The following is an 8,443-nucleotide window of genomic DNA, read 5'->3' as shown; positions in this document are numbered from 1 at the left end:
TTATAAGACAAATTTCCATTAGTCAACATTTTAATTACCTCAGTGGAATCTATTGTTGCTTCCAAGGGGTTTAGTTTTGTTCCGCAATAATTTACAGTTCTTGTAGTAGTGCCAACAGTTCAACAAGATTGTTGGTAGTGTTAGAAAGAGCCTTCATGTAGCCTATGATCAGTCCCCTCTATTATTTCTGAATACTCCCCTAGCCCATACCAGGATTTCCTATGCAAGAACCATCTAAGCTTATAGGACCCAGAGGGCTCCATTTGATGTTAAAAGTTATGGCAGTGTAAGTGGATTTATTTCTTCCAAAGAATTAAGAAAGTCTATTGCTCTGGCAATGGTGTTGGTTACAAATGTATGATCCTTGGTGTTGCTGAACATGTTTTGGTTGCTGCATATGAAATATGCCAGAAACATAAAGGAATGATGGTTTCCCAACTGGTAGTGTGATTGAAGAGTTTCTTTTTAGTGTTGTCCTAGGTTCCATGACAATTCCCTTGGTTTAAGGCTTGGTTATCCTTGGGTTTATCATCACTGCTTTGGAGGAACATGTCTTGCCAGGATTTTTTGGCATTTGGGTAGTTAAAGAAGATACGGGGTGTGTCTTACCTTTTTAGTCCACAGTATTTGCACATGGGGTCATTGTTGAGGCCAATGTTGTGTAAATGGTGGCTAGTAACCAAATGAAAGTTTAGTTTTGATTGGTTGCACTAAGATTCCAGATCCACTTGTATTTTTTTTTTTTTTTGTAATTCTCTTTGCTGCCTCTTTTTTCATGGTCAAGCATATGGTAGACAAGTTTGGTGGAGAAGATGCCATCACTGGTGAGGTTCCAGATGAGCTTATCATCATTCGGGCGATCAACGGGAACAAAGGTGTTGTTGATAGCACTAAGAAACTCCTGTGGTAACTGTAAAGATAGGGAATTCAAGGTCCACATGCTATTAGGGACATAGCTGGCAACCTTGATAGTATCGTCACCCTCATTCTCCCCGCGGGAGTGGGGGGAGGGGGGGGGAGGGGGTTAAATTTTCTCTCTGATGGATCCCATATTGGGATCCATATATCAATGAATAAATTGACTCTCTTACCTTGATGGACTATCCATATGGAGCTCTTTGGCTTGTGGACCATACATTAAAGGACACATTTCTAGGTTCCAGAGATGGGCTTTTTGTTCATGATACAGTTCTTGTAGATCAGCACCTTAGCCCAAAGATAGTCTGGATTGTTGTATAGTATCTAGGCTAGGTTAGGAATGATGGCTTGTTTTTTTTCAATTCAGTCTTTTGGATGCCCAAGCCACTATGATTTTTGGACTTGGTGATAATGTCCAAACCAATTCAATGAGATGGAGTTTTCTTTTCTTGTTGCTAGTTCTCCAAACAAAATTCTTCTGAATTATGTTGATAGAGTCAGTAACATTCCCTGGCAATTTGATGTAGTGCATCACACGATTGGGTATGCTACTAAAGGTAGCTTTTGTAAGGACGATTCTGCAGTCATGTTAACGAATTTGGTCTTCTATCCTGCTAGTTTGGATTTCATGTTGCCAAGAATGAATTGGAAATCACTGTATGGAATTACTTTTTAGCATATATAGTAGAAAATATCCAATAGTCTTTAGATAAGAGTACCTTAATCATAACATGGATCCCTAGAGGGGTGATAGAGATGACCTCAAGCTTAAGATTGGATTGGGCAGTGAAATTGAACTCATCAGTGCATTTTTTTTTAGTAATTGCCCATTCGAGTCTCCAAGAAAACCAACATTGTGGGCTTGTGCATCTTTACCATTGCATCACAATGCCTGCAGAAACCAACACTATTGGCTCTGCATACGTTCCAGATGATGAAGTTCATTAATTGGGGTTGGTTTTTTTGGGGTAGACTTTAAGTCTTTCCCCTTTCTTGTTTCCGCAGGCTCCTTCGGAATCATTGATGGAATTAGGGTTACCGTTGAGGCAGTCAAGTCTATTTGAGTTGGTAGTATCATTGAGCAGTTGGTCATCTCCATGGGATAAAGAACAATAATCACTTCGATGCAGGGCTTATTGAACTTTGCTCGAAGGACTTTGTCAAGGGATAAGCGTCGGTTTTGCTCACTTCAAAGTTAACGAACAACCTTTCTAGCTCCAAAGATGCTCTTTCATAGTTGTTCAAACACTGATTGGTTAGCATGTTTAGGCTTTCTCCCTACTTTTGGCTTGCATGAGTCTGTAATTTTTCTGTCATTTAGGGGTTGGGATGAGTCTTTGTGTCTGTGGGACAAAGGTTGGACTCGGTGGAAGGAGCTCTGGGTGATTAATTAATAGAAAAATGTTATCGTTTGGCATATTTGACTCATTGATAGGTTTAGGTCCTGGGTGGAATGACTGTTGAGGTTGCCATAAGCCTGAGATTGCAATAGAGTCTGGAGCCAAAGTTGGCTAATCCTTAGTTCACCCCCTCCTTTATCACATAGACTAGGTATACTGGATTTTGAATGATGATGGTTAGGGGTTCGGTTTCGATCATGAGGCTGAGTGTTAGGGCTTCTCCCTGTAGGTTCAGCTCCATCCATGATGCTGGCATATGATCCGACGGTAGCAAAGCCATTACATACATCAGGGGAGAAGGCTGATCTTGAGATTCCTAAATTGGGGTTGTAGCCATGGGTTTGGAGATTGGAAAAATACTGAAGGGGAGGATCAAATGAACTTCGAGGATATTGAATATGGTGGTGAGGAGATTTTTATTACCAAATTTGGTAATAAGGCGGATGCGGTTGAGGCAACATCGTTAGTCATGTCGTCTGAATTGCGATGATTACCTGTTGCTTGTTCTTAGGGGTGTAGCACTGAAGATGGTGACTGGAGAGCCCTTAGGGGTTGATTAGGTTTGTGAGAAAGGAGAGGGGACTGCCATATAGAGGGTCCCAGATCGGGGTTGATACGGATGGGCACTCTGCAAAAGATGTTGTATGTGTATATAGTGGGTACATGGGCGTGTATGGGCTTCTTTTCACCCAAATTCCACAAATATACCCTGATTAGATTTGGAGTGTGCTCCTTTTAGGGCACTTTCACCTTAGTAGGCGTCAAGATCTTTTCCCATTGGGCCTTTGTAGATGGGCTTACTGGTTCTTTACGGTGAATTCAGGCCCAAATCTGAAGGGGGTTGTGCCTCCTTGTTGTTTTTCTGATTGTTGCCTAGAAGTTTCCTGTTTCGGTCATTTATATTAACGTTGGACTTGAATTATCAATTGAAATGGTAGTGTTAACATTCTGAAGAACATCAAATTTGTTTAGTTCAAGGAACTTACTGAAATGAGCATCAAACATCTTTACCTAGATTTTTTTTTTGACCTTGTTTTTGCCCTCTATTTGACTTGATGATAAATTTTATTTGTGCAACAACTTTCTTTCTTTTAGGGAAAACCACTATTTACGTTATTTTTGGTTCCTTTAAGCTCCATTGTTGGAGCTCTCTGACTGGTTATTGGGGTGTGAGTTATTTTATAGGGGTATTTTTCAATAACATGGCCAATTCTTTCACATACCTTACATAGAATCCCCTCCCCCTCATAAACTGTTTCCTGCTTGTGAGATCCTATTAAGACAAAAGTTCCAATGGGCTCATCTAGTGGGATTTGTACACAAATTTTTGCATAGCGCCCTTTGGGAGTACTCGATGTACATGTATCAATTTTGAGAAACAACCCAATTTTCCCCACTTTCTTGAGAATGATTTTGTCATAAAATTCTGTTGGGAGTTGTGGTAGTCGTATCCAAATGGCAATATGTTCCATGAGGGCTTCCGCCGGGACATTAGTTTTCACCTTCTAACTGATAAGAAGTTGCCAACTATGAACCATGATCCATCATGCAGTGCTCGCATCATATTTTATTTTTGGTTGAATTTAACTATGAAGAAGTCCCATCCTTAGTCGATGTGGGAAGGTTTTTGATGGTTTTCGTTATTCAATTAATTTGCTTCGAAGGAAAGCATGAGTAACTCTCTTACCAAACACTTTGACAATCAGTGGGTGCTTCTATGTAAGATAGATTCTATTCTTTTCACCATTCGTTAGTGTTATGAGGTCTAATAGGGAGTTATGTTTCATTCTACGATTACCATTAATTGGAACATTAGGTGGTATTAAATGAAGTATTAATCTTGTTAGTGAGGACTTGTCGCAAAGAATCCTTAACGGGTATGTCTTCCTCCATGTTCGTGTCAGTATTCTAGGGTTCTGGAGGATCCGGTGTCTTGGGGGGAGGGGGGGGGTGTTCTATAGTAGGGTGTGCCTTCATGCCTAAGCCCTAAGGAGGGAGGGGGAGGGGGGGGGGGGGGGGAATATTTAGAGAGAAGGGGGTTGGCGAAAATTGAAGCTCACTTTATGTTGATATCATTGAGAGTGATAGAGTTACAGACCGTTGAGTTGCTCATTCAGTTTGATTAGTTGAGGTAAGTCATCCACCTGTCCGTAGAGGTGCCTTCAACACTTATCTGTATCTTCTAGTCTTGTTATTTCTATCAGAGTTGCGTCTCATATCTTTATATTACAGATATTTCGATTGCTCCATTATATATCAGATTTGGGTATATGGGATTCCTAATTGTTTTTTGTACATTTTTTTGTTTTTATGATATGAGAATGTTTTAAAGAATTATTCAAAATTGATTTTGCATTTAAAAGCTTTAATTTAGCATATGTGGTACATTTGACGACGTATAGAGATTATTAAGTGTCGATCACGATCTAAGTGCTAGATTTGGGTCGTGACAAGATACATCTCATCTGACTCAATGCAACTTTATGTTATAGGATGATGCTTTAAATCTTGTAACAGTTGGAGGTGTTCAAAAGCTTAAGTGTGGGGAAATTGTCCAACTATGATCTATAATATAGTTTCCTTTATTTTCATCTGGTAATTTTTTTTTTGTGCTAACACATTATTTAAAGAACATACAATTTCATTGCCTAATGATGGTTTTCTCATTATTTTTATTTACCATAAGCCTTGGTATGGTTCACTGATTTTCTAGGCAACTGGAGATAGTTTAGAGAAGATATTGAAAAGATTATAAGAGAAGACCCATGGACGAGTGAGTTTCTATTTGTATCAAGAAACATGCTTATTCATACTCCACACCCCCTCTATGTAAACTAATTACCTGAATATGTCCCCATATAAAATATCCACCATAATACCCACTATAAATAAGAAATTTACCAGGATGCCCACATAACATATCCCCTAAATTGCGACTCAATTTCAATTCCCATTTCTCTCTTACTTTCTCTTAATTTTCCCAATTCCCATGCTCTTGATTTCTCTTAATTTTCTTTTCCTTTTTTGGTTCGGTTATCTTCTTTTTTTGTCCCTTTTTTGTTTTTGTCTTTTCTCTTTTTATTTTTATTTTATTTTTTATTTTCAATATAAAATAAAAATATTAACTAACTACCTTTAGATTAATAAAATATAGAAAAATTTAAATAATTAGACTACAACAAGAAATAATTAATAAAAATACTAAAGTCACTAGCTTATTTATTAAAACCTAAAAATTAACTTGTTAAAAATGATATAAAAATTCAGCTTAATGTTTGTTGTATTTTTTTTTTTTTGAAGGAATGAACATGTCCTTTGTGATACCCTGTCAGTATATGATGTATATCATGTCAGTATTATAAAACATTGAGGAGTTTGTTTTTGAAGGAATGAATTAGTCCTTTATGATATGCCATGTGTGTATCATAGAGGATTGAAAAATAATTTTTTGTTTGATAAGGAATGGATTAGTTTCTATGATATCCTGTCAGTATATGATATATACCATGTGAGTATCATAGAGGATTGAGTTGTATTTTTCTTGAAGGAATGAACAAATTTTTGTGATACCCTATCAATATATGATATATATCATGTGGGTATCATAGAGGTTTGAGTTGTGTTTTTCTTGAACGAATGAACCAATCTCTATGATACCCTATTAGTGCATGAATATACCATGTGAGGATCATTGACGATTAAGCTCTTTTTTTGAAGAATGAGTCGGTCCTCTAAGATATCTTATCAGTATATGATGTATCATGTGGATTATTCATCCATGATACCATTATAGTATATGATATATACCATGTGGATATCATAGAGGATTGAGTTGTGTTTTTCTTGAAGGGATGAACCAGTCTTCTGTGATACCTTGTCAGTATATGATATATACCTAGGGGTATAATAGAGGACTGAGGAGTGTTTTTATTGAAAAAATAATCAATCCTCTATGATACCCTGTTAGTATATGATATATACCGTGCGTGTATCATTGAGGATTGAAGAGTGTTTTTCTTGAAAAACGAACCATTCCTATATGATATCCTGTCAATATATGATATATATGTGGGCATCATAGAGGAATGAGTATTGTTGGAATGAATCTATCATCTATGATACCCTATCAGCATATGATATATATCAGGTTGGTATCATATAGGACTGAGTGGTTTTCTTAAAGGAATGAACTGTCAGTCCTCTATGATACCCTATCAGTATATGATATACCATGTGGGTATCATAGAGGACTGAGTAGTATTTTCTGAAGGAATGAATCAATCTTCTATGATACCCTGTTAGTATATGATATATATCATGTGGGTATCAGATTGATTTGTGTTTTTCTTGAAGGGATGAATTAGTCCTCTATGATACTCTGTCAATATATGATATACATATATATATATATATATATATATATATGTAACGACCGTCTCGTCGTTACTGTGATTCCCCAAAAATTCGCAGCCCTGACCCCCCCTTAAAATACCTTCGGATCGTTACGCTCTTAAAAATCGCTAACTTGATCGGGCCAGTCATGTAAATCATGTGTAAAATATTAGGTTTGGGCCATTGGGCCCAGTAGGGCCGTTATAGCGGCAGCATTGCCGCCCCAGCGCTTGCGCAGCAGTGGTAGTGTGCTCCGCCGAAGCGAAGTTGTGTAATTTCTAAAGGAGCGGTACCGCTGAAGCGGCTTCCTGACCGCAAAAACGGCGACGAGCAGTTATTTTCCTATTTAAAAGCTCATTACGGGATTTGATCTCATTTTTCTCAAAACGCTAAAGTTCAACTGCCTTTAGAGTCTCTTTGGAGCATAAACCTGTATCTTCTTGGGAAAGGTAACCCTCCTATTCATTTCTCTTCACATTGTTGATTTGTTTTTAAGTCCCCATCTAGAAGCTAAAAAAAATGGAGGATGCCAATCGATGAGCTTAGGTGAATAAATGGATAGCCCATACTCTAGTATCTATATTTTTTATTATAGCTCTCATGCTTATGAGTCTAGAAGAACTAATAACCTAGATTCTCATAGATGTCCTCAAATTGTAAATTGGTTTCCTCCTTTAATCTTGAAATTTGAACTTCTATAAAATGGACTAAAAATGGTGACTTGAATAAGCTAGTAACTCCTAGTGGTTAGTATTAATTATGGTTTAAAGGAAAAGGGATCACTTAGAATTAAATGTCTAGGAAATCTAGTTGAAAACTTATTTACAATTTGTTCTTGTTAAATCTGAAATCTTATATGACCAACCTTAAATAGTGATTCTTATCTCGTTGGGGTCTCTTGATGTTCCAAGGCCCTTCGTTGCGGAGTATGACGTGAAGTACAGGTTAAATATCAACGGATGTTCGTGGCACCCGCTGGACCTTGAGGTAGGTTACGGCTTTTGTCACGACCCAACCGGAGGGCCGCGACGGGCACCCGGTGCTAACCCACCCGGGCACCTCTTAACATACTTTCACATTTCATATAGATGAGCCGCATAGCTAAATCACACTTTTCATTCATCAATCATACTAATCCCATTGGCAACAATACATTTATATCATCATTAGCAACTATGCCCCTATCAATGTACATAAGCCGACGAGGCTAACAAAATGATATCCAAAATATAGGCCGACAAGGCCAAACACATCTAACCATATACACATGTCTACGAGCCTCTAAGAAAAATATGTCATATCATATAGGCGGGACAGGACCCCGCCGTGCCCATAAATATGTACACAAAAGAATCAATACCAAAAGCTTTAGCTCCGAGTGAAATGGAGCTCCGCTATGTAGTCCCTGAGTAACGAAGATATGGATCAAGTCTGTCTCCCTGGCCACCTCCGGGCATGACGCAGCGTCCACAAACAAAAGGACGTTAGTACGAAGAATGTACTGAGTATGTAAAGCATGATCAACATCAATAAGAAAGCATAATAGACAACATGTGAAATAGCATAGGATGGGAGATAATAGTATCATCATCATAACACTTACTTGCTTTTCATAAGGACATTCCATTTCTATTACGTATCCGTGTACATACATCCATATCCGTACTCATAGTCGTATCCGTACTCATTTACATTTCGTATCCATTTTCGTATTCGTAGTCATATTTCCATTC

The sequence above is a fragment of the Lycium ferocissimum genome, chromosome 6, assembly GCF_029784015.1.
Source record: "Lycium ferocissimum isolate CSIRO_LF1 chromosome 6, AGI_CSIRO_Lferr_CH_V1, whole genome shotgun sequence".
Lineage (NCBI taxonomy): Eukaryota > Viridiplantae > Streptophyta > Magnoliopsida > Solanales > Solanaceae > Lycium > Lycium ferocissimum.
The sequence above is the reverse complement of the archived record's forward strand: the minus strand, read 5'-3'. Positions refer to the sequence as shown.